The 26,836-nt window shown below is 36.2% G+C and overlaps 1 protein-coding gene across 1 annotated transcript in view; it reads right to left on the reverse strand.

The window, feature by feature from the left end:
* The window catches only part of LOC142543188 (uncharacterized), a 61,664-nt gene that overhangs the window by 2,884 nt on the left and 31,944 nt on the right, over window positions 1-26,836 (reverse strand). The gene's annotated exons all lie outside the window — the stretch shown is intronic.

Here is a 26,836-nt window from a genome sequence, read left to right on the forward strand (position 1 = left end):
AGAGATTATATAAACTAAATGCAGTACTTGTTAATGGCACACACCCAAAATCATCAAAATCACAAGATAGTTCAGGTTATATATATATATATATATATAAATATAGAGACTTGTTACCCTGCACCCCGTGGGTGCAGGGTATTCTTGGGCGCCTGCACAGCTGGCGTCCAGCTATGTTTTCCTTTTTTTTAAAAATTTTTTTTAAGTGCCCAGCTGAATTTTTTAAAAAAAAAATCATGAGAATAGGGCCATCATCCATGCCCAAAAATTCAGAACACACCTCACGCTGAGAAAAGTGAATTGAGCGCGAAATTGGAGATTTCGGCCGTGCTCTTTCCGGTCATCTTCAGAACACAATATATATCATAGGCTTCAAAATCCACATTTTTCGAAAAAGCACGGCCGAGAAGCATTCTCTTCTGATTTAAGAATCGTCTTCCGAAGATGACCGGAAAGAGCACGGCCGAGATCTCCAATTTTGCGCTCAATTCACTCTTCTAAGCGTGAGGTGTGTTCTGAATTTTTGGATGTGGATGATGACCCTGTTCTCTTGATTTTGTTTATTAATTTTTTTTGAAAAAAAATTAATAAAAGAAACTCAGCTGAGCACTTAAAAAAATTAAAAAAAAAAAGGAAAACACAGCTGGACGCCAGCTGTGCAGGCGCCCAAGAATACCCTGCACCCATGGAGTGCAGGGTAACAAGTCTCTATTTATATATATATATATATATATACACACACATCTGTGTGTAACTTTTTTATTCTATAAAAATGCTTGTTTAATATTTAAAATAATATCTCATTTTAAGGAAAAGAAATGGTTTAGAAAGTGTTCAAATGCTATCCTTGTATATTTCAGTTGATTAGATGCATATTGTAATTCAACCCTTTAAATGAAAATCTTGATTCTAAGCTGATTGTTTTGTATGGCAGAGGTCAATTAATCTTGTCCAAATATTAATGGGAGAAACAGAAGATTTAAAGAATGACAGTGCAACCAAAGTTGAGAAAGATCAGAAACACGAAAGGAAGGAGAAGGATAAGCACAACGAGGAGAAGGAAAATGGAGAGAAAGACAACATCGACGAGGTAAAAAAACAACAGCATTGTTGCACCAAGAAATCTTCAATTTTATGGATTAAACAACATAAAAAACAAATGGACCAGGTAAAGAAGTATACTTTCTGATAAACATGAGTAGCTAGCAAATAATAAATGGCAATTTGACATCTAATTTCCAGCCTTTAAGCTGAAGCAAAGAATCTTCATAAAATAATTTCAACAGAAGTTCATATAGCAATGTCTTATGTAGCTTAATTGCGAATAGGGGTCATTCTAAATCCTTTTTCCATATTCCCCCATTTTCTTTCTGTTTTTGATCCAATCTAATTGGTTTCAGACTTTCACTAGAGAACGTGATGAAAAGTAAAAATTCCCAATTAACACAGCAGCACCCCAATTCCCCAGAAAGAAAGAAAGAAAGAAAAGAAACAACATACATCATTCAACCAACAAATCAAAATTGGTACATACAGGATCATAGGGAAAACCACCCGGAGTATGAGATTAAACAATACTAAAAATCGGATCCTCAATGCGTTGCTCTAATTTTTCTAAACAATCGAGTGGAATAAAAAAAATATCCAAGTAGATTCAATCGAATACAAATAATTTAGCTCTTACTTCTTGAAAATTCTTCCGGGAAATGCGAATAGGGTTTTTCAAAGCGTTAATGGGCAAAATCGACTTAGAAAAATTACAAATAGATAGAGTAACATGTTTATATATTAACTAAGAAACAGAGAGACGCACTCACCGAAAACACGGCTCCTACTCGTGCTAGTTCTTCCATTCTGAGGCAGGGAAGGATGCGCAAGGCTAGGGGAACAAGGTTGCTGGCTACTGCGCTCCAATCTCCGGTGGCCAGACAGTACGCAGCGGCGGTTGGAGTCAGCACACAGAACACCGACGGGAGGAGGGGAAGGGCCGGTTAAGAAATGGGGATTTGGGATTTCACTCTTTCTCTCACGCGTGGTGTGTTGTGTAATACTATAATTTCGTAGCTTACAAACAGCGTACAAAAACGCACGCCGCGGATAATAATATTATATACTATCCACAGCGTGCATTTAATGCACGCCGTTGTTGTATAGCAAAGTTATTAATAGCACATATATAGGCACGCTGCGGATAGTATATAATATTACTATCCACAGCGTGCTTTTAATGCACGCCATTGTTGTATAGGTTATTAACAGCACACATAAATGCACGCTGCGGATAGTATATAATATTACTATCCGCAGCGTTTATTTAATGCACGCCGTTGTTGTATTGGTTATTAACAGCGCGCATATGGTGCATGCCATTAAAAGTAATATTCGCAGCGTGCATCGTGCATTAAATGTACGTTGTTGATTACGTGCTGCGGAAAAGCATTTTTCTTGTAGTGATATGTGTGTGTGAGAACTGATCTCTGAAAACAACCCGAAAGGTGTTCTCACACAATGAGTGAAATAAGCTTCTACACTAAGCTGATATAACTTTAAGTGTTCCCTCGATTTTGGCTGATTGATTCTTGTAAGCTGATGTAGGACCGAGCGCTTGACGCTTTACCAAAAGCTATAGCTAGTGGTAGTGGTGCAACTCAAATCTTTTAAACCACACAGCAGTTCAAGCACCACGGTTTGATCGCTCTACCAAGAAAGGACAATTATTGCACCCAACAATCTCCCTCCCAATAATTGCACTCCTTGCAATCAATGGGAGTCGAACGTGTGACCTTGGCTCTGATACCAATTGTAGGACCGAGCGCTTGCCGCTTTACCAAAAGCTGTAGCTAGTGGTAATGGTGCAACTCAAATTTTTTAAACCACACAACAGCTCAAGCACCACGGTTCGATCTCTCTACCAAGCAGGGAAAATTATTGATGAGCTCAGCTGATATGCAATAAGTGTGCCATTTTTTCACTCTCTTGTTTTTCACCTCTTGTTGTTATCTTTGTTGATGGGCTTGTTCTGTATTTATAGCTGTATTGCGACCGTACATCAATACTCATCACATGTGATCGTTGCAGCTTGAATGCGTTCCTTGAAATTTGTGTCTCGACTTTTCTGACGGCCATTATGGAACATTTTGTTTTAAAGCTTTTCTGCAACGTCCATTATTGTACTATTGATAGTACAGATGCTTTTGTACCTTTGTACACAACTGGATCCCATTGAATAAGCTTGTCAAGTTCTGCAACTGATTTGTTCTAATTGATGCTCTGAACTGGTTCGTTGAACTAATATTCAGTTGGGCTGGTGAAATCAGTTGACTCTTCAGTTGAACTGATTTCACTCTTCAGTTGAACTAGTCAGCTGGGCTCTTCATCAGTTGAGCTCTTCATCAGCTTGCCAGGCTTCTGAAGGTCTTCTGCTAAACCACATTTCAGGCAGACAATCAGTTGAACTGGTTTACGATTTATCAGTTGAACTGGTTCAGTTCGATTAATCAGTTCGCACTTTCAGTTTGCATTCTTCGATAGCTTCAGTTGCGTTCAGCCAGCTGCACACTTAGGTAAAATCATTAGTAACAAAATAACAAGTTTTGTTAACATCAAAATCAAGTAAGATTGCGAACATGAAATGTTTCAACAATAACCAAACTTGTCCAATTCAGAAATAGAAATCAAATTCCGTCTAAAATACGGCACAATAAATTTTTCAAAAAGATCCAAATAAATTCCACTCTTGAACAATAATCTAAATTTCTATGTTGTCTCAACTAAAACTTTGTTGTTGTCACCAATGTAGATGAATCTTTCAGCATCACTTAGTTTTCGGCAATTAAAGCAACCCTGCATAGATACACTGATGTGAATTGTTGCACCAAAATCTATCCACCACGTGTGTCTAGACACTAAAGTTAAATTAACCTCAGAACAAACAAACCATATTCAGAAGAATATATTTCTTAGGACACCATGTGTGGTAATTGGGGCATTGCTTCTTCATATGCCCATCACTGCCACGGAAGAAACAAACCAGCACTTTGAGAATCAATAGGATTATTCTGTTGTTTTTTCGGAGTCTGTGTATCCACAGCTTACTCATCTTTCATCTTCTTTCCTTTATCTTTTGAGGTAGAGGAATAATGAGCACTTTCTATCTTGTCTTGCTTCAACTTTCCTCTTCCTTGACACAGTTCAAGATGAGCTCATTCAGAGACCAAGTCTCTTTCTAACGGTTATATCTCACCTTAAACTGATTTGTTAGGATCAGTTTGAAGAGTCGAAGTTTTTAGTAGGGTGGTTGAATAATCACTATAAGATTTATGACTATTTTTCGATTAAGGTGAATCAGTTTATTGATAAACTGAATTCAGGTATCTTATTGTCGACATCAGTCAGTTAACTAGTTTAAGTGCGGAAATAAACTAACTGATAGATTGAATACTCAAAAAATAACTGAAACAAAGAACACAGAGATTTTATGTATGTTTGGATACTTAAAATGCTCCTACGTCACCCCTTCTATCACAAGGATAGGGTTTTCACTAAAAGACTTTGATTAAATACAGAGGCTATAATAACCCACTTATGTTTGGACTTAAACACTGTAAAAACTGAAACTCTTAGTTCCGTTACACTTTATCATTATACAACTGATTTTCTTTGTTAGCACAACTGATTATACAACTGATTTTCTTTCACCGTAAATTCTTGTACGACCTCTAAACTCGACCAAATCACAAACGGCCAAAAACATGACTTTCCTAACTCATTAGGGTAGTGTCCAGTCCAAGGCCATGGGCTAAAAGCCAACCAAGAACTCAAGCCACCACCAAAACCGTGACCCAAAGCTGCTGTCAAAAAGCAGAAAATACAGCAGTGGCAGCTTGCTTGTTTGTGGAGCAAACTCTGAAAATAAGGGCCAAGGGCTTGAACCACCGCCCAAGGACTCTTACCAACATCCTAAGGCATGGCTTGGACCATGGCTAAGGGCTAGAAGCCAACCATAATCCAAGGAAACACCTAGGACAATTACAGCATACCAACCGAGAGCACCACTTGCTGCATAGTGTGTTGTATTGAACCATTTTACTGTCTTGTCTTGTTCCAAGAGCCATTTTATCGACCATGGCTTGATCTAGACATGATGGAGTGTTGTATGAACCATGGCTACAGGCTAGGAGCCAACCATAATCCAAGCAACAAACCCCAAAACCGAAACCCACTCACACAGAAAATGAAAAAAAAAACGAATTGCACTTGTGTTGTTGTTGTGAAATTCTGATGTATCCGTGAACCAAGCTTGGAAAGGACACCTTGGTCACGTCTTAGACATATTAAGGGAGGGTTCTAACCGTGGCTACAGTCCCTAGGACAGCCAAGATTCGAATACTCCCCTTAACCACCCAAGAACCAAAAACGAAGTTCAAATCTGTAGTTTTGAAAAAAGTTGCTGTCATTCCTTTATTTGTGAGTGTGTGGATGCAAACCAATGGACCAATAACACCCTAACACATTCTAATTCATGCCTAACAGCAACCGTGTGAGCCTGGAACCGAGCAACCATCTGGATTCAGTAAAAACAACCCAACCATAAAGTTGAACACAAAAGGGCCGAGAAGGCTGTGCAAAATTTCAGAATGTTGCTGTAAAATTTCGAGTTTTTGCGTGATTCATGAACATATAATGCTTTAAAAATATCTATAGGACTTGATTGAAGAGCAAAGAAACAATATATACATGCCTGGAATTTGTTTTGACACAAAAACAAATCAATACGACGAAGACGAGCGGCGGAGTCGGAGTTGGTTTTCCCTTTTTTGTTTCTGCTGTTATTGCTCGATTTAAGCTGCTGTTTCTTCTGATAATTTCGGTCACAGGGATGGAGAAGTGTTATGTAATGGAGGTGATGGTTACAAGAGGTCTTAAAGGTGCCATTATATGCATTAAGGTGGGAGTTACAAGTCAAGAAGTTGAAGAATTTTTGAAATGATTCTCATTCCCTTGCTAGCCGATGCCTTTCACGATTTTGTCAGTTGTTTCCTTCTGATTTTTCGAGCATATTAGTGTAGGATATGTAAGTAATGAAGATGAATGTTATAAGTGGTGTTAAATGGGTCATAACATAAATTAAAATGGGAGTTACAAGTAAAGGAGATGAATGGTTTTTGAATGTTTCTCATTCCTTATTGCCTTGGTTTCTTGTTTCTTATTCCTACTGCATGTGCTCGATACTTTGTTTAGATAATGGTTTGAGGAAAATGATGTGGGTTCTAATATTTAATTTACTACTATTTAGTGAATTACAAAAATGGGAAATGAATACACCATGAAGTGCAATTAGAGATGGTTTGACTTGAAAGTTACCAACCTTTGAAATATTTTAAATGTTGGACCCAAAATTATTATTACTAATTTGCATGATATTTTATTGTTTAAATCTTGTATTCTAAATGCTTGAGGTTTAATACATCTATTATATAATTTAGTGGATTTAAACCTTAATTTAAAATGAACTCTTGTATGGCATTGCATGGTTAACAATTTAAGTATTTAAATGTTATATTTAATTTCTTGAATATTTTATATCTATATTAATTCACCCACATATGTTTACATATTTTAATTTAAGCTTTAATTAAATATTAACCTAAAGAATTTTATTTAATAACTTAGCTCTAATTAATTTAATAAATCCTAAACACCTTCTTCTTCATTAAAATAAATTATTCCTTAGCTAAAATTAAATTAGGAATATTTTTCTTATTATTAATCTTATTTCTAATATCCAAACTCCGTTCCGGCCTCGCGTATTTATCCTGTAAAGATAAATCTATACATCTACTTTTAAAATAAATAATCATGACTTAAAATTATTAAAATAAATCAAACACTTCATATATTTATAAAAATTCATTTTTTTATTTAAATAGTAGCAATTATGCATGGCTTATACGTAATCTGATTTTTCGGGTTCTACAACTCTCCTCCCTTAAAAGAAATTTCATCCTCAAAATTCGCTTATCCTTGATAAACAAAAAGTTTAGACTCTTAGTTCTAGAATCCTAATAATCCATGCTTCCGATGCGCTACTCTGATAAGACAAATATTAAGCTGTCCTTACGTTTCCTCAATCCTAAATAAATTTGTCTACCAAAATCCTCGTTTGTGAATCGCAACTTAAAACAACTTATGGTAACGTAGTTCTATTCAACTACAGCCCCGAATTTTGACTTATCCCACAATTCCTCATACTAGAGGTGGATGTCCAAATTTAACGCGCCTTACTTTCCTTATAATATACCCAAGATGTTCATTGTCCTATTATATTCCAATATTGAAATCTTAACAGCATCCCTTCTTAACTTTATTGAATTCAAGATATTCAAGTCCAAGTATTGGCATTAATGCAGTTCGACTTAGGAGGTCTTAGTAAAACACTTAAAAGTTTAAACCTTATCTCAACCCCATAATAATATTAGACTAAGATACTTGAATCGAATCATAACCTAACTATTTAGAAGTGCATCCCAATATAACGTTGTTGCAAATCTTAAGTTCGAGTTGTCTTAATCCATAAAACCCAAAATATACAATACCGATCTTCCACCTAAATAATAAAATTATTCTAGCACAAATTACATGCTTAAACTATTTCCTTTTCAATTAGAATAAAGTTGAGACCTAAGACCTTGGGACTTTCCTTATTGAAGCGAACGTCGCACCCTTACGTATCCTTAATGCTTAATTAATACTAGCGTATAAAACTTAATAAGTTAGCCCATGGTAGCATTAGACTAACTCTAATAAATCAATTTCATTTATAACCCATGGAATTCTAAAATCCCCATATCAAGCTTTTAGATTCCTTACTTGATAAAAATCTTAATATTCATCAATTGATAATTTATATTGAACACAACTAATTCCCTTTTGTTTTTATTTCACTCAAAATTTCCGTATGAACAAATATCTCATAAATTTGAAATTCAAACTTACCTAATCCAAATAGCTTTGAATAAAATAATTCCAATACGCATATCCGTTTAGTCCCAAGTTTGTTAATGACTTCCAAAATCTCTCAAGACAAAGTGTCTACCTCACCTCTTACGTGCGTCTACCAATTATACTAACCATCATCGTACCCAACTTTCCTAAAAATTTTAAATTCTCACAAGGTATAATCTTAAATGTTAAGATCAAGACTAAAACTTGTGACACATCAAACTTATGTTCCCAAAAATTTACTAACTCAATGTTTATCCTTATAACTTAAATAACCGATCAAATTTACCTTAAATCGTCATCACTTTAAATCATTAATTTGCCACAACATGATTTCACTAACGCTTAAATTTTCATGCCTAAGATTGATTCATCCTACAATGTCCTTGGTTACCATTCATTATAACATTATAATCCAAATATCTGAATATTCTATATTTCCTTCGAGCCTAAATAACCGAAAATTCATACCATTTAAACCGTTCAATTCTCACTTACTACTAGATAAGTTCTCAAATTTCCTAAGATTTTAAAATTAATTCTTACTTTTCTCGAATATCATCCAATTTTTTCCTAAATCTCAAAAATTCCACAATTACCCATGAGTCCTCAGTATTCTCAATTTCATTTTATAGATTTCCCGTATCTTAAGGTTCAATAGTTTTGAGTTTATTATACCCAAAATTAATTCCCATAACACGTCTTACATTTCTATAAATACTTAAAATCCCAAGTGTTCCTCAAAAGTTCGCATTTAATCCTTAAAATTTTGAAAATTGCAACCTGACCCTTACAGTTCTCCCAATTTACGTTTTGGCCCTACAACTCTTCGAAATTTGCATCATTGTCCCCATAAAATTTTCCATCTTTACCTCATTAAACTTTTAGATTCTCGAACTCGAAATTTAATCCCAAAATTCGGTAAATTCGAAAATAGTCCCTTAGATTTTTTTTTTGCACTTAGGTCCTCAAATTATTAGTTATTACAATTAGGTCCCTAAAATTCTCAATTCATGCAATTCAATCCTTAAATCTAACTAGGTAGAGCATGTATCCTAAATAAATTCTCATAATTAATCTTACATTTCCATAGGTACTTAAAATCCTCAAATTGTACATTTATAATCCTAAAGATTGTCGTAGTCTTCGAATCACTATTGCTTATATGAAATCCTCAAAAATTTACTCGACTAGCAACTAAGAACCATTAATAATTTCTTAGAAATTCTACAAGTTTCAAAAGCATTCATAATTTTCAAGATTAACTTATAACCCATAAGGAGGACATCAACACTACTGACCTAAAAATTAATATACTCAAATCATTTTCAATCTCTCCTAAAGCCCAATATTCGAATTCTTAGACATGTCTAATTCCAAACGTACCCAACATGCATAATTTCATAATTTATTTTTTTAATTTAAATAAACACTGAACAATTAAAAGCTGAACGTAAAAACATTTCATGCAAACATGCTGTTAAAATAATTCATGCTTTAAATAAAATGCGTAAACGTAAAACTTACAGACCGAAGACGTGACTTCATGAGCTTCTCGAGAGCAGTAGTAGTACAACCCTTTACAAGATCATATGCTCTGATACCAACTGTAGAGGCCCGTATTTCGTATTCGTGTTTTAGCGAAATTATTAAAAATTTTCTAATTAAATAATTATCTTGTCTCATTTATAAAATAAACATGTAAATAATTTTTTTTTTTAACTTTAAATTAACAGCGGGAGCAAATATTGTTTTTAACCAACAATTTAAAAATAATCCAACGTAAACATCAACTTAAAAATAATCCAACGTATTAAAATTGAGTTTGAATAATAAAAGGTGCATAAATTAAATCATGAGGTCCTCGGGTTTACTACTGCTGTCCCAAGATCGCTCACTGGTCCACGCCCTCCGTCTCGACCTCATCAGTACCTACAACAATCAAGTCTAGTGAGTCTAAAGAGTCAACATGTATATATCGTTAATAGCAAATAAATATATCATAAAATCGCATGCAACGTAAAAATAAAGTATCGTAAAGCGTACGGTGAAAATCGTATCATGAATAACAGTTGTAGAACCCGAAAAATCAGATTACGTATAAGTCATGCATAATTGCTACTATTTAAATAAAAAAAATGAATTTTTATAAATATATGAAGTGTTTAATTTATTTTAATAATTTTAAGTCATGATTATTTATTTTAAAAGTAGATGTTTAGATTTATCTTTCTAGGATAAATACGCGAGGTCGGACCGGAGCTTGGAGATTAGAAATAAGATTAATAATAAGAAAAATACTCCTAAATTTAATTTTAGCTAAGGAATAATTTATTTTAATGAAGAAGAAGGTGTTTAGGATTTATTAAATTAATTAGAGCTAAGTTATTAAATAAAATTCTTTAGGTTAATATTTAATTAAAGCTTAAATTAAAATATTTAAACATATGTGGGTGAATTAATCTAGATATAAAATATTCAAGAAATTAAATATAACATTTAAATACTTAAATTGTTAACCATGCAATGCCATACAAGAGTTCATTTTAAATTAAGGTGTAAATCCACTAAATTATATAATAGATGTATTAAACCTCAAGCATTTAGAATACAAGATTTAAACAATAAAATACCATGCAAATTAGTAATAATAATTTTGGGTCCAACATTTAAAATATTTCAAAGTTTGGTAACTCTCAAGTCAAACCATCTCTAATTGCACTTCATGGTGTATTCATTTTCCATTTTTGTAATTCACTAAATAGTAGTAAATTAAATATTAGAACCCACATCATTTTCCTCAAACCATTATCTAAACAAAGTATCGAGCACATGCAATAGGAATAAGAAACAAGAAACCAAGGCAACAAGGAATGAGAAACATTCAAAAATCATTCACCTCCTTTACTTGTAACTCCCATTTTATTGTATGTTATGACCCATTTAACACCACTTATAACATTCATTTTCATTACTTACATATCCTACACTAATATGCTCGAAAAATCAGAAGGAAACAACTGACAAAATCGTGAAAGGCATCGGCTAGCAGGGGAATGAGAATCATTTCAAAAATTCTTCAACTTCTTGACTTGTAACTCCCACCTTAATGCATATAATGACACCTTTAAGACCTCTTGTAACCATCACCTCCATTACATAACACTTCTCCATACCTGTGACGAAGGTGTCCTTTCCAAGCTTGGTTCACGGATACATCAGAATTTCACAACAACAACACAAGTGCAATTCGGTTTTTTTCATTTTCTGTGTGAGTGGGTTTCGGTTTTGGGGTTTGTTGCTTGGATTATGGTTGGCTCCTAGCCTGTAGCCATGGTTCATACAACACTCCATCATGTCTAGATCGAGCCATGGTCAATAAAATGGCCCTTGGAACGAGACAAGACAGTAAAATGGTTCAATACAACACACTATGTAGCAAGTGGTGCTCTCGGTTGGTATGTTGTAATTGTCCTAGGTGTTTCCTTGGATTGTGGTTGGCTTCTAGCCCTTAACCATGGTCCAAGCCATGCCTTAGGATATTGGTAAGAGTCCTTGGGCGGTGGTTCAAGCCCTTGGCCACTATTTTCAGAGTTTGCTCCACAAACAAGCAAGCTGCCACTACTGTATTTTCTGCTTTTTGACAGCAGCTTTGGGTCACGGTTTTGGTGGTGGCTTGAGTTCTTGGTTGGCTTTTAGCCCATGGCCTTGGACTGGACACTACCCTAATGAGTTAGGAAAGTCATGTTTTTGGCCGTTTGTGATTTGGTCGAGTTTAGAGGTCGTACGAGAATTTACGGTGAAAGGTGCCAAAATGACTCTCGAAAGAGTGTTTTATGTTTTTGGATTTCTTTCACCTATTTTCGTGTTTTACAGTTATTATGCATATTTTTAAGTATGTTTGGGGTATTTTTAATCATTTAAACGTCGGTTTAATGTTAGTTCGGGTTGGTACGAAGCCATGGTTAAAAATCAAGTTGTTGGTCCGAATCGTCTCGTTTTTAGTTCTATTGTTAAGTTTTTGTCAAGTTAAGATTTATTGCATGTGTCACATATTAGAATTAAGTCGCAGCAGGCCTGGTAACGATTCAACTCATCCGGTAAAAATAAGGTTATAATGATATTACGTGCATAAAAATATAAAATGTTTATTTTTGAGATATATGCTATATGTCTTGTGGCCACCTTACGTTTATGGGTTTAGAAGTCGGTAGGCGCAACCGAGGACCTCACCGCCCGGTGACTTACGACCGGTTTATGATTATGTATGGGTACGGACATCCAGTCCAAGGGCTGTGATTGATCTCTACCGCCCAGTATACTGTGGTTTAGTCTGATCAGGCGCTCACGTTATGTTATGGACCACTTGCTTAGAAACATTATCTCTACCAGAAAATTATGATATGACATGACAGAGCTCTATTGAGCAAAGCTTTTACATATGATTTTCAGATATGCACGTATTTATTCATGATACGATTTTCACCGTAAGCTTTACGATACTTTATTTTACGTTGCATGCGATTTTATGATATATTTATTTGTTATTCACGATATATACATGTTGAGTCTTTAGACTTACTAGACTTGATTGTTGTAGGTACTGATGAGGTCGAGACGGAGGGCGTGGACCAGTGAGCGATCTTGGGACAGCAGTAGTAAACCCGAGGACCTCATGATTTAATTTATGCACCTTTTATTATTCAAACTCAGTTTTAATACGTTGGATTATTTTTAAGTTGATGTTTACGTTAGATTATTTTTAAATTGTTGGTTTAAAACAATATTTTTTCCCGCTGTTAAGCTGGAGGGCATGTCAGGCCCGGGGTCGAAGAGGGCAGGGGGTGATCGCCGGTGCCATCAGTTGCACGGACAATGAGCGGCTCCTGGCAGGCTTCTAGGTGGAGGGAACATGAATGAACCGATCCCACACCGGAATGAGAGGGATTTCGAGACTGTTCAACGTAATGGACTGTACAGTTGAAGATGGCTTAAAAGATTTGATTTGTACTACTCATATCACGAAGGTGCATCTTCTTTTCGGTAGCTCATCACATAAGAACTCCAAAGTTAAGCGTGCTTGACTTAGGGCAATTTTGGGATGTGTGACCTCCTGGGAAGTTTCCCAGGGGGTGCGTGTGAGTGAGGACATAAGCACGCTGAAAGACTCATCTTGGTACAGTGAGGACAGTCGTCGAATTTGGGACGTTACATTTATCACCATTATTCCACACCAATCAGCCGTGAAACACACCTCAAAGCACACACCACAATTTCCAAAATTTGGAGGAAAAGAAAAGCTTGTGTTCTTCGTCGCCCGTTCGTCCTTCCTCGCCGACGATTGAAAATTCGAGCGTTATAAACGCAAAGTCACATTTTTTAAACCTTTTTAAAACATCATACAAATCATAATATGTGTGTGTTAAATTGTTTCATGAAAAATATGATTGTTGAATTATTTTTACGGTGGATCGTATATTTTCAAAAATGCGACGATTTTACGCTATTATGAAAAACGTTTTTAAATCCGACGGACACGCTGCCAATATGAAGGAAACATGAACAAAACATGATAAATATTAAAGGAAAAGCAAGTTGGAAACCGTAGTAGTTTTTCATGAAGGAGCCGTGGGTTTGTCATTGGGTTTACAAATTCAAGGTCTCGGTTCTTATACATGGGGCCAGGTGGCTCGACCAGGTCTGGAGTTTGGGTCCTAGGGTTCATGGTTAGGTCCTAGGAAGAGTCCTAGCATGGCTAGGACTCGTGGTTCAGGCTGGGGAGGAGCCAATGAAAGCAAGGACTCTCCCCAAGCACTTCTCATTCTGGATCAAGGAGGTGGCTGAGTGTTTCTGAGGGTGGATCTGTTTGGGGCTGGGCTAGGTGGTCCATGAGGGTCCTAGGGTGATGGGCATGGGTCGGGCCAGGGGCTAGAGTGGCTAGAGTCACTGCTGGCTCGAGCCAAACGAGAGAAACGCAAGGAAGCTCCATGGTGCGCAGGTTGTGTTCTTGCTTTCAGGTGGTTCGCTGCAGGTGTGGAAGGGCTTGAGTTGGTCTGGGTAGGGTCTGGGCATTGTCCAGGGATGGCTAGGGTCAGGTGGGCTTGGTGGTGGCTCGGCTGGAAGAGCCCTTGCTAGCTTGGAGTCTTGGGCATAGAAGGGAGCATGAGCGCAGGTTGCTGCTGAGCGTGGGGGCTGTTCGTGTGGCTTGATGCTTGGGGTAGGGGCTCGGTGGTGGTCCAGGCTAAGACTGGGCTGGTCTAGGGTCAGTAAGGGTCGTGGGAAATCGGTGGTTTGAGGGCTGGAAGTGTCCTAGCGTCGATAGGAGTCTTGAAAGAGGATGGGTTCTTGCACAGAATTTTCCAGCTCTGTCCAGGAGTGTTTGGGGCAATTTAGGGGCTGGTTCTTTGGGCTGAGCTTGATCAGTAGGGTCCCTAGATGTTTTGGGTTAGGTTTGGCTCAAGATGGCTCGGGCGTGGCTCGAGTATTTTGGGAGTTGGCTCGGTGGGTTCCTCGAAGGGTCAAAAATGAGATTTTAATAACTAAAATTGAATCCAGGGGTCCACGGGTGTGGCTTATGAATTGGAAGGGTAGAATAAATAATAAAAATGTTATGTTTAAATTTTGGGATCAAAATATTGAGTTTTGAATTTATCCGGGATTTTATAGCCGCATGAAACGCTAATTAAAGAATTAATTTAAAAGCCTAGTTTTACGATTTATAAAATTATGAAAAATCATATTTAAGCTTAAATAATTATTTAGAATAATCCCATGTCATTAATTGTGAGAAAAAGATAAATTCGAGAATTTTTACGTTCAGGGGCAAAATGGTAATTTTACACTTAGAAAAATACGTATAGCTTGACGGCGTCCCGAAGTATCATAACGCATGTAAAATGTTATTTTATGATTTAAAATGATAATTTTGATAAAAATATGTATTTTTATGATTTATGGTAAAGTTGTTTAATTTATACTGTTTAAAATGCTATTTTTGGAAAGCTGTCTTATTTTATGATTTTTAAAGAAAAAGAAAAATATTTTGAGGGATGTGAATTGACTGTGACAAAAAATATGATATATGATATAGGAATTTGTGGGGATGACGTGAGGGCCAAGTCCCAGAGGGAACCCATATACGGGCCAAGGCCCTAGAGGGATCTCGTTTACGGGCCAAGGCCCCAGAGGGACCCCGTGTATGGGAAAAGGTCCCTGAGGGACCCCGACGAGCGTATTTCCACGGAGTAGCCTAGTGCACACCCCCATGGACCATGTGGAGCTAAGACTGCAGTCGACCAAAGGATAAAAGCTATTCACCTTCAAGGATCAAACTTCACCCAAAATGATGTATGATTGCAGCTTATGATTAAAATGATTTTTATGATATATGATATATGATGATGATTAAAGCTATTTTTAAATGATTGTAAAATGATTTATTTATAATCAAAGCTTTTTTTAAATGATTTTTGTAAGGATTTATTTATGCTTAAAGTATTTTAAAATGATTTTACTATTTATGATTTAATTATGCTAAAATGATTTTAAATGATTTATTTATGTTCAAATGATATTTTAAATAAAAATATGATCTTAATTCATGTGAATGTATATGTATTATTAGATATCCATGTTTAGAACGCGTTGAGTCTTTAGACTCACTAGGTTTGTATGATGCAGGATTTGATGATTTTATGGGAGGCGGTGATGATTGAGTGGATCGAGTGTAGCAGTACACACCCGAGGGCCTTTATGTTTCCGCACTAGCTTATTAGATTAAGGATTTACATATTATGTTAATGAGTTTTATTAGAGATATTTTATGCTTTATTTTTATTGTTAGTTGATCTTTTTAAAGGTCGATTTAGGAATTTCGGTTAGTCGATGATTTAGGATTTTATTTTATGTACTTGAGATTTTAAATTGTTAAATTATTATGATTCATGATTATGTTATATTATTTAGTAATTTATAATTTATGATTTAATATTAGAAAAAAAAAATCGAGGTCGTTTCATTGATCTTCATTTTCAAAGATATTATATCTAAGTCCAGCTGCTGGAAGACCGCTCGGTCATTATAAACAGTCAGACTGATTGGATCGTAGTTCAGTTTCAATTGAGTTGTTAGACTATGCAAACTCATCTATCTCACTCAAAATGAGAACGATGTGAGTCTGAACTGTGTTGGTTGGCCTGGGCTCTTCAATCATTTTGCCCTTGCCTTTTGGGTCAGTTAGGGCGTGAGAATTGGTCAGCCCCGTGGTAGTTGAATCTACCTTTTCTCTAATTATCACACCTTTCGGTCGATAAATTGGTAGAATAGTTGGTCTGGTGACCGTGATAGGAGGTGAGCGATGTCCAACTATATTCAATTTTTCACCAGATTTGGTAACAACCTTCAATGGATGATCAGCTGGCTTCTTTAGCTAAGTCTTTTCAGCTGTATAGTAGTTATGGATGTTTTAGCTCTAGTAGGCATCAGTCTATCAGCTGGAATGATTCTAGGAGAAGTTTATTTATTCTTCTGAGACCGTGGCTTCTTCAAAATCTTCAAAGATGGAATCTTCTCCGAATCACTTTCAATGAAAATCAGTTTTCTTTTGATTGTGAGTTTCTTAACCTAGTCGTTAGTTCTGGCTTTCTTCACATATTTGGGAGCTGCCATCTTCCCAATCTCTTGTTTGATCTTTATAAATTTTCAGGCTAGATTTCCAGCCTGGTTTTCTGTGGCTGAGCGTTCTTGGCGTTGAACACCTAGAACTTGGATGACTTTTCAGCTGAGTCATTAACCAGACCAGAGCTTTTCAGCAAAGAGCTGAGCAGCAGAGCAAAACCATTCGACTGCTTAGAAGATTGAACCATGTTCTTCAGGATATTGAAAATAATGGTTGACCAGTTCAATCTTGTGCCTTTCATGATCGCAATCATGATTTGAAATTTTTCAAGAGTGAGGACAGCGAATGAACCTGCCTTGGAAAGGACGCCCTTTGCAATAATATCAGCCAACAATTGGATCTCTGGTTCAGTTCTTTCTTTTGATCTGAAACTTTTATTTTCTTCCCATGGACAGACAACTGATTTTGCATTTGTTCAATATCAGCTAGTTTGATCTTAGAGAAGTGAAACAAAACTTCAGTTTGGAGTTGGAAGAGATTGCTGAAGGATTCTTCATCCACAATCAATACTTGTGTAAGGTCCAAAATTAAGACGACGTAATTCAACTGCATGCAAATCTAGGAAATACGAAAAATGGCTAATTAAATGATTTTTAATTGCTTAATTAATTGATTATGTGACATGTTTATATGATGTTTTAGTAGTTTTTCTACATACATGCATTAAAATGTAATTTTAAGAGTTATTCGAGTTGCGATCGAGGAACGGAGACCGAATGATGAAAAAAAATGGAAAATGTTTTTTTATTAAATAATTAATTTTAATTATTTAAAATATGGTTGATGCTTTTTCATATTTTTGAAAATAAGGGATTTTGAGGTGATTTTATAAGCCGGGACGTAAATTTTATCGGTGTTGGGTTTTTTTAACAAAAATACAAACGTTTGGCAACCCGGCTAGTAAATTCACAAACTTATTTAAACAAAATTATTTTTAAAATTTTAATTAAGCACTAATGGGCCTAATTAACCTTCCTAATGGACCTAAGCTTAATTAATGATTAATTAAACTATATAATATACAAACCCCTACCATAGCCACGCCCCCTTCCCCCACAACCCACACGAAACCCTCCCCATCAGAAGACACACGCACACACGAGTATTTCAGCAAGAGGAGGCCACGGTTTCTTAAGGATTTCAGCCTAGGGTTTTCTTCACCGCCGTTCTTCGCATCTCCATCGAATCTTCGTGCGTTTAAAATACAAAGGCACACCATACATCTCTTTTTTCACATCTATCACATCATATTACTTGTGTAAATTGTGTTTGCATGAAAAAGAGGATGGCCTTTTTTATTTTCGTTTTTATGCTTTAAAATGTCAAAAAACTCGTGAATTTATGGTGCAAAACTTGTTAAAATGTTGCATGAAGGGGCTGCCATGACAAGGTATCAAGGAGTGACATTTTTACACGAGCTTTAGGACCCTAAAATACACACAAAACACTGCCACACGAAGAAACAAAAGCTGGAAACCGAAATCATGTACTAGGTGATCATAGGGGCTCGATTTTGGGAAGTAAAGGCTTGGTTTGGGCTCGGCTTGGGACCAAGGTCAGCTAAGGTCAAGTGTGTGTCCGGGAAAGGGTCCTAGCCATGCTAGGGCTCGAGTCAAGGGCTGTGGAAGGAGTCCTAGCAAGCCAGGACTCCCACTCGAGGGCAGCAAGTGTTGCGCGTTTGGTGTGCAGCCATGCAGGGGTTGGTTTGCTAGGCCGGGGGGCTTCGGTCTAGGCTAGGGTGAGTCCTTAGGATCCTAGGTGGGTGCACAAGAGGCTGGTTCAAGGGCTGGTTGGGTTGGCTAAGTGCTAGGCGTGGATGGGGAGTCCTATGTCTAATGGGGTTCTCGGCCACTTCATGGGTTGAACTTGGGGTGAAACGTCCTGTCCATTTTATTGCTTTAAAAGTACTAGAATTTTTTTTTAACACTCAATTTTCGGCCATGTACCTTTCTCACATGAAAATATTTTTATAAAATATTTTACCCTTTAAAATTAAACATTAACCAACTAGCATTTTAAAAACCAAGTGCAATAGTGATAAAATGAAATCGTCGCATATTTTACCAAACCTAAAAAGCAATAATTTGAAAAGAATAGCCCATACTAAACCTCTCAAAAATCTCTCAAATGCATAAATAAATAATCTTAAAAATCTTTAATCATAAAGCATGAGTCAAAAGTCATAATGCGGAAAAAGTAGAAGCGCTGGTCCTCGGGTTGTGTGCACCTTCAGTCCAGTCAAATCACTCATCAAGTCCTCCCTCAATACCACCTGCATCCATCACACCTAGTGAGTCTAAAGACTCAACACATCATAATCTTTATAACGAGTAATACGTAATACAGTCAACATATAACGGTAAAAAATACTTGTACTTAAAATATCGTTTTCATGAAGATGCATAAACATAAACATTTTCGTAAACATTTTCATGATGCACAAAACTTTAAACATAGACATTTTCATAACATGCAAACATGAATTTCCTTTTCCTCAACATGACATGACATAAAACCTTAAACATAATCATGAACATTTCCTTTTTTTCCTTTGTTGAATTCAGATCGTTAATTGTGACTTTTCTGACATGACATGACATGACGATGGATCCATCTACGTGAAACCTCAGTACTGGGCGGCGGGGGACACCAGCAACACTCTCACCGGTCAACTGGGCCCTGGCCTATCATGATCGAATAGAAATACGATCGTCGGGGCTCCCTCTGGGGCCTTCTCCCATAAATGGGCTCCCTCTGGGGCCTTCTCCCCTCACGATATTCCCATTCTTACCTCAAACCTCATAACCTCATATTCGTAATAATGGAAACACGATCGTCGGGCTCCCACTGGGACCATCACCCTCACGACATCGCCATCATTAACGAATTAGTCACAATCACTTCACTTCCTTCAACGTTTTACATTCTCATTACTTTATAAAATCGTGCATAACATATATTTTTTATTTTTGAAACCAAGCATGCAACATGTCTTTTAAATGTCAACCTTAAATCATAAAAATCTCATAAACATCTAAAAATCATAATTTAATCATGAACTTTTCATAAATATTTAAAATGACATTTTAACCTCAAAACATTTACAATAACATTTTGACATATTAAATCATAAACATACAAAATTCCCTAAACATTTAAAATATCATTTTAACATATAAAATCCCATAAACATTTAAAATATCATTTTAACATAAAAAATTTCCATAAACATCCAAAACTATAGAAAATAATCATATTAGCACATAAAACAGCATTCAGGGCACTGCCATGACATTTACTAATTTCTAGGTGTAAAATGACCGTTTTACCCTTGGACGTATAATTTCCCGTTTTTGACTTTTTCTTAACTTCTTTGACTCTAACATATCCCAAATAATTATTTAAGCCTACATGAATTTTCTCATATTTTTACTTAGCTTAAATCGAGGACTTTTGATTTAATTTTTAAATAAGACATATTAACACGTTTTAATCCTGAATTAAACCAAATCTTAATATAAAATTCTCAAATTAAAAACTTAGACTTATAATAATTATTTAAGCTTAAACCTAATTTTTCATAATTTTATAAAGCTTAAAACTAGGCGTTTCAATTAATACGTTAATTAGTGTTTCGTGCGACGATTAAATTCCGAATAATTCCAAAACTCGTTATTTTGATACCAAATTTTTAACATAGCCTTTTTATTATTTATTCTACCATTCCATGTCATGAGCCATCCCCGTGGACCCATGGAATCAATTTTGGCTTAATTAGTCTCGTTTTTGACCCTTCGACGAACACACCGAGCCATCTCCTAATTTACCCGAGCCACGCCCGAGCCACCTTGAACCAAAACCTAGCCAACCCATCTAGGGACCCTACTGTGCAAGACCAGCCCAAAACACCCGGCCCTGGCCCGATCAAAAGCTGCTGGAAACTCACCCAAAATCTGCATGTGTGTGTGCGTGGGACTCATGTGCTTCTAGGACTCCTAGCCAACCTAGGACACCTCCAGCCGTGAACCACTTGGCCTCTCATGACCCTAACCTTCCCTGGACCACGCCCAGCCCCTGCCCAGACCAACCCAAGCCCCCAGACCCGAGCAGCGAACCCCTGCATCTTGACAGCACCTCACGCCCAAGCTTTCTGTCATGCACTTTCCTCTCGTTCCTTGAACCAGCAGCCAACCCATTCGTCCCAGCCCCTGGCCCGACTCGTGCCCATCATCCTAGGACCCTAAGGACCTAGCCTGGTTCGCCCCAAAGCCCCTGGCCAAGCCCTCTCTCCTCCCTGCGTGAGCTGAGACCTGCGCTGTTCTACTGCATGGGTGGAGTCCTCCTTGGAACGGACTCCTCCCCAGCCCATGGTCTCGAGTCCTAGCGTGGCTAGGACTCTTCACTCGACTCATACCTGACCCTAGCTAGCCCTGGCCCCAGCCGAAATAAGCCATGCTAAGCTTTGCCCCAAAAACGTGCCACACCTTCCCCATAACAGAAAATTGGTTCCAGTTTGTTTGTTCCTTGTTTGCTGCGATTTTGGTGTTTAAGGTGAGGGTGCTAGGACTCTAAATCATGCATAAACACCAGTTGTTCCCACCTAAGTTCATGGCAGCCCCACTAACGTAATCAATTTATGAATTTTACATCAAAATCCGAAGTTTCCCAAGGTGTACATGCAATAATATTCCGAAAATTCTGAAAAGTAAACCCATGTTCTTCATGTATACAATAATTAAAACAATAATATGATTTGATGGATTAGAAAAGAAGATGTATGGCGTGCCTTTGCGTAATATACGCACGAAAATCCGTTGTCGACGAAGAACGGAGCGAGGAGACGAAGGCTATGAAGTTTCCCTTGAAGTTTTCTCAATTTTTCTTGCTTCCTTCGTGTGGTGTGTGTGTTGTGGGGTTTTGAGTGGTTGGGAGAGAATTTCAGAATTATAAAAGTGAGTGGCCGAGAGTTTGTTTTGCAAAGTGAAGGGTTTTTGGTGATTTAAAACTTTAAATACTAGTTAATTCACTAATTAGGACTTAGGCCTATTAAACTAACCAATTAAGCCCATTAGTCTTAATTAGGATATAATTAAAATTTTAAAATAGTTTTGCTAAAAATAAGTTTGTGAATTTATTAGCCGGGTTGCCAAAACGTTTGAATTTTTGTTGAAAAACCAACCCCGATAAAATTTACGTTCCGGCGTATAAAACCACCTCAAAATCCCATATTTTCAAAAAATAAGAAAAAGAATCACCCATATTTTAAATAATTAAAAACATATAACCAATAAAAACCTTTTCTATTTTTCAGCCCTCGATCTCCGTTCCTCGATCGCAACTCGAATATCCCTTTTAAAATACATTTTAATGCAACCATGAAGAAAAATATATTTTAAACATACAAATATGCACAACATAATTAATTTATGCAATTAAAAAAATTATTTGAAATGCACAAGGAATTTAATAATTTGCGCATGTGGTTCGCATGGACCTTTAAATTTTCGGGGCGTTACATGGGTGTTCGGTTTTCAACCTAGGGTCTAGTTCTATGGGTGCTAAGGGTCCAGTAGGGTCCATAAGGGGTCTGACTCGGGGTTGGCTCTTGCTGGTTTGAGCATGGCTCGACAAAAATAGGAGATGGCACGAGGGGAACACTAGGCGTGAGCCTAGGGTTTCTTCTTTAAAAATTAAATCGAAACATGGCTCTCAGGGGGTCGAGTCGTAGTTTACGAAGGCCAAAATAATATGAAAAGTTTAAGTTTTGAATTTAAGAATTTTTTATTAAAGTTTGAAATTATTCGGTATTAAAACGCATTGAAAACGAATAATTAAAAATTAATAAAAAAGTCTTATATTTAAGATAAACAAAATTTTGGGAAAATTAATTTAAGCTTAAATAATTATTTGGGACATGTTAGAGTCAATGAAATGAAGAAAAAGTCAAAAACGTAAAATTTTACGTCTAGGGATAAAACGATAATTTTACACCCGAAAATTAGTAAACGTCATGGCAGTGCTCCGAATGCTATTTTATATGCTAAAATGTTGATTTTAAATGTTTATGAAATTTTATGATTATTTATGAAATTTACGACGAAACGATAAAGTTAAAAGAAATGTGCATGCTTGTTTTTTAAAAGAAAAATGATATTAAATGCATGATTTTTATAAAGTGATGAAAATGTGAAACATTGGAGAAGGTGAAGTAATTGTGACTATTGAGGATATGAAGATATGAATGTGGATATCGTGAGGGAGAAGGCCTAGAGGGAGCCCATTTATGGGAGAAGACCCCAGAGGGAGCCCGACGATCGTATTTCCATATGATGAGGATAGGCCAAGGCTCAGTTGGCGAGTGAGAGTGTCGATGATGTCCTAGCCACCCAGTACTGTGGTTACATGTAGATGGATCCATCGACTTCATGAGAAAAATTAAAGTCACGATTAACGATCTGAATCCAATAAAATGGGAAAATGTATATGCTCATGAGGAAAGGATATATGATATGAAATGATAAAAAGAAAAATATTGAGGTTTAAGTTATCCATGTCATGAAAATGTTATTTTTATGTAAAAGTATTTTTATTGTTGCTTGTAGTTTTAAACGTATTATTTGTTATCAAGATTATGGTGTGCTGAGTTTTTAGACTCACTAGGTGTTATGGAAGCAGGTGATTATGATGTTAATATTACTAGAGGTCTTGATGGTTGACTGACTGGACTGGAGATGCACATGACCCGAGGATCAACGCTTCTACTTTTCCGTATTTATGTTTATGCTTATGTTAAAATATTTTACAAATTTTTATTTATGCTTTTGAGATATTTTTGAGAGGTTTATAGTATGGGCTATACTTTTCAATTTATTATTTTTTTAGGTTTGGTAAAACATTTAAAGATTTCATGTTTTGACAATTTCCGTTGATTTTTCAAATACTAGTTGGTTGTCTTATTTTAAAAATGGCGCAAAAATATTTTAGATATTTTTTTATGGGTTTCGACCGAAGGTTAGGAAATAATATGAGTTAAAAAAAATTCCAATACTTTTAAAGCAAAACGAATAGCAGACGTTTCAACTTGATTGTTGATGGTCATAATAATATTTCCATCCTCAAAAATCTTGTTGTTTGCATAAACTTGTTGAATTTCCTTAGGATAAATGACTTGGGTTGCGATTCCCAAGAATTTCTTTATACCAGCAACTTTCAGTTTCAGAAAAACGCTCCTAACAGCATCGTTTGAGACAGATAGAACGTAGTCGAAGTCGATTGCCATTGCGTTGAGAATAAAGGCTGGGGTTTGGCTTGCCATTAGCTTTGATTTTCTGCAAAAAGAAACTCTCTAAGTGTTTGAGTGCTTGAGAGTTTAGAATAGATTAAAGTGAACTGAATGCGGCCGGCACGAATATTTATGTTTGTGACTATTCAAATTTTTGTTCACGTGGCAGCCCGAGATTAATTTGAATAAATGGCATGTACTTCATATGTAAATATGGAAATTGAGTCGATTGAACTATCTGTAACCAAATTTTCAATTAATATTCAATGAATAACATGATTAATGAAGTAATTTGAAAGTCACAAAATTTATTGTGGAATCTCAACAGAATTGATAATCAGTTAATATGCATATGATAAGATCAGTTAGGTCAAGAACTGAATGATCAGTTCGAAACAAAATCAGTTCAGTTTAAAACCAACTGATAATTGTCTTATCAATTAACCAATTTTAATTCAACGTGCCCCCTAAATATATGCAATAAATAAGGTGAAAAAAATCTCATCCTCAGAGAATGAACCGTCGATGGCTGACAGAGAGCTCTTCATATCCTCATGTCAAAAGTAATGATTGCGTCCCTTCGTATGGTTCTGAGTCTATAAATAAGAACAAACTAGTTAGTCACAAAATCACTTTGAATATTATAGCAGATAATACTTAACAAGGCATCGACAGATGGATAAGGCGAGCAGTTCCCAGCAACCAGACATGGCAGAGGAGTTCATGTGGTCCATAGTGGCTGCGAGGAAGCTCAAGATGGAGGACAGGATCTTGGAAAAGACGCTATATACCTGGAAAAAGATCTAGGATCTGCAGTCTTTCCATGAGGAAGGAATTGTTGCCACGAGGAAACGAGTGGCAATAGAAAATAAGTATATGCGACGACTCGATGTTGCCCAAGCTGCTGATATCTTCATGGATGAAGGTGTCTATCTGCTGATGCTCCTCAAGGAGCAGAAGGTTCAGAGAAGGATTGCCTTCTCAGAGGACTTCCTGAAGACCACTACTTGTGGGTTAACCACTTGGTTGACCAACTGGTGAGAAGCAGTAGATAGGGAAATCGCTGTTGTACAAGTTCAATTATATAAATAAAAAATTTATTTTGATCAATGTTGTTTTTCATTTAATGTTATATTATTTTCTGCACTTAATATTCGCAATGAATCAACAGATAAAAATGTCAAAATGACTAAGATAAATCAATTAAACCAAGAATATTAAGAAATAAGAAAACTTAGTCTCGGGTAGTGACTTGGTGAATATGTTTGCTTCCTGTTGTTCATTTGAAATGTCTTCCAGTCTGATCTCCTTCTTGAGAGCATGATCTCTGATGAAGTGATGTCTGACATCGATATATTTGTTGTGGAGTGAAGAAATGGATTGTATGTAATCACAATTGTGCTAGTGTTGTCACAAAATATTGGGGACTCTTCTGCAATAACTCCATAATCTTTCAGTTGTTACTGAATCCATAGCAGTTGGGCGCACCAGCTTTCAACCGCAAGATATTCTGCTTCAGTTGTGGAAGTTGCGATAGATGTTTGCTTCTTGCTGAACCAGGAAATCAGTCTTTCTCCCAGAAACTGACATGATCCACTGGTGTTTTTTCTATCAAGTTTATATCCTGCATAATCTACATCAGAATAGCCAACTAAATTGAAATATCAGTCTTTAGCATAAAATAAGACCATATTTTGTGTGCCTTTAAGATATTTTAATATGCATTTGGCTGCTGAAAAATGCGATCATTTAGAATTTGCTTGAAATCTAGCACACATGCAGACAAAAAACACAATATCAGGATGGCTAGCAGTTTGGTAAAGTAAAGAACCTATTAAACCTCTGTAAAGTGTCATCTCAACTGATATTTCCCTTTCATCTCTATCTAATTTAATTGATGAGATCATGAGAGTATTTGCAGCTGAACATGTTTCCATGACAAACTTCTTAAGCAGTTCATTCGTATATTTGGTTTGATTGATAAATGCACCAGTTTCCAATTGCTTCACTTGAAGACCAAGAAAGAATGTCAGCTCATACATCATACTCATCTCGAATTTATCATGCATTAAATTAGCAAATTTCTCTCATAATTTGGGGTTAGTTGATCCAAAAATAATGTCATCAACATAAACTTGCACAAGTAAAGTATGATATTTTTTTGTAAATTAGAACATTATTTTATCAACTATTACAATAGTGAAATCATGATCAATTAAAAATTTTGATAATGTCTCATACCAAGCTCTGGGAGCTTGTTTGAGACCATACAATGCTTTGTTGAGATGAAAAAACATGATCAGGAAATGAGTGATTTACAAAACCTGGTAGTTCTTCAAGATAGACTTCTTCTTGTAGCTGACCATTCAGGAATGAACTTTTGACATCCATCTGGTATACCTTGAAGTTTTTGAAAGATGCGCATGCTAGGAATATTCTTATTGCTTCCAGTCGTGCAACTGGTGTACATGTCTCATCATCATTGATTCCTTCTTCTTGTATGTATCCTTGTGCAACCAACCTTTTTCTGTTGCTCACAACTGAACTATCTTCATTCAGTTTGTTTCTGTAAACCCATTTTGTACCTATGTTTGTTTTTTAAAGTTGTCTTGGAACAAAAGTAAAGACATTATTATGGGTAAACTGATTCAGCTGTTCTTGCATAATATTTATCCAATTAATATAGTTAGAGCTTCATCAGTTTTCTTTGGCTCAAATTGAGAAACAAATGCTGAGTATACAAATAAATTTAACATTTGATTTCTAGTTCTTGCCGGATCAAATGGATTATCTATCACCAAATCTTGTGGATGTGATTTATTCCATCTGTAGTTGGAAATGGTTGGATCAGTTTGTGCCATTGTTTCAGTTTGTAA

Source organism: Primulina tabacum, chromosome 4 (assembly GCF_025594145.1).
Source record: "Primulina tabacum isolate GXHZ01 chromosome 4, ASM2559414v2, whole genome shotgun sequence".
In the NCBI taxonomy this organism is placed as follows: Eukaryota; Viridiplantae; Streptophyta; class Magnoliopsida; order Lamiales; family Gesneriaceae; genus Primulina; species Primulina tabacum.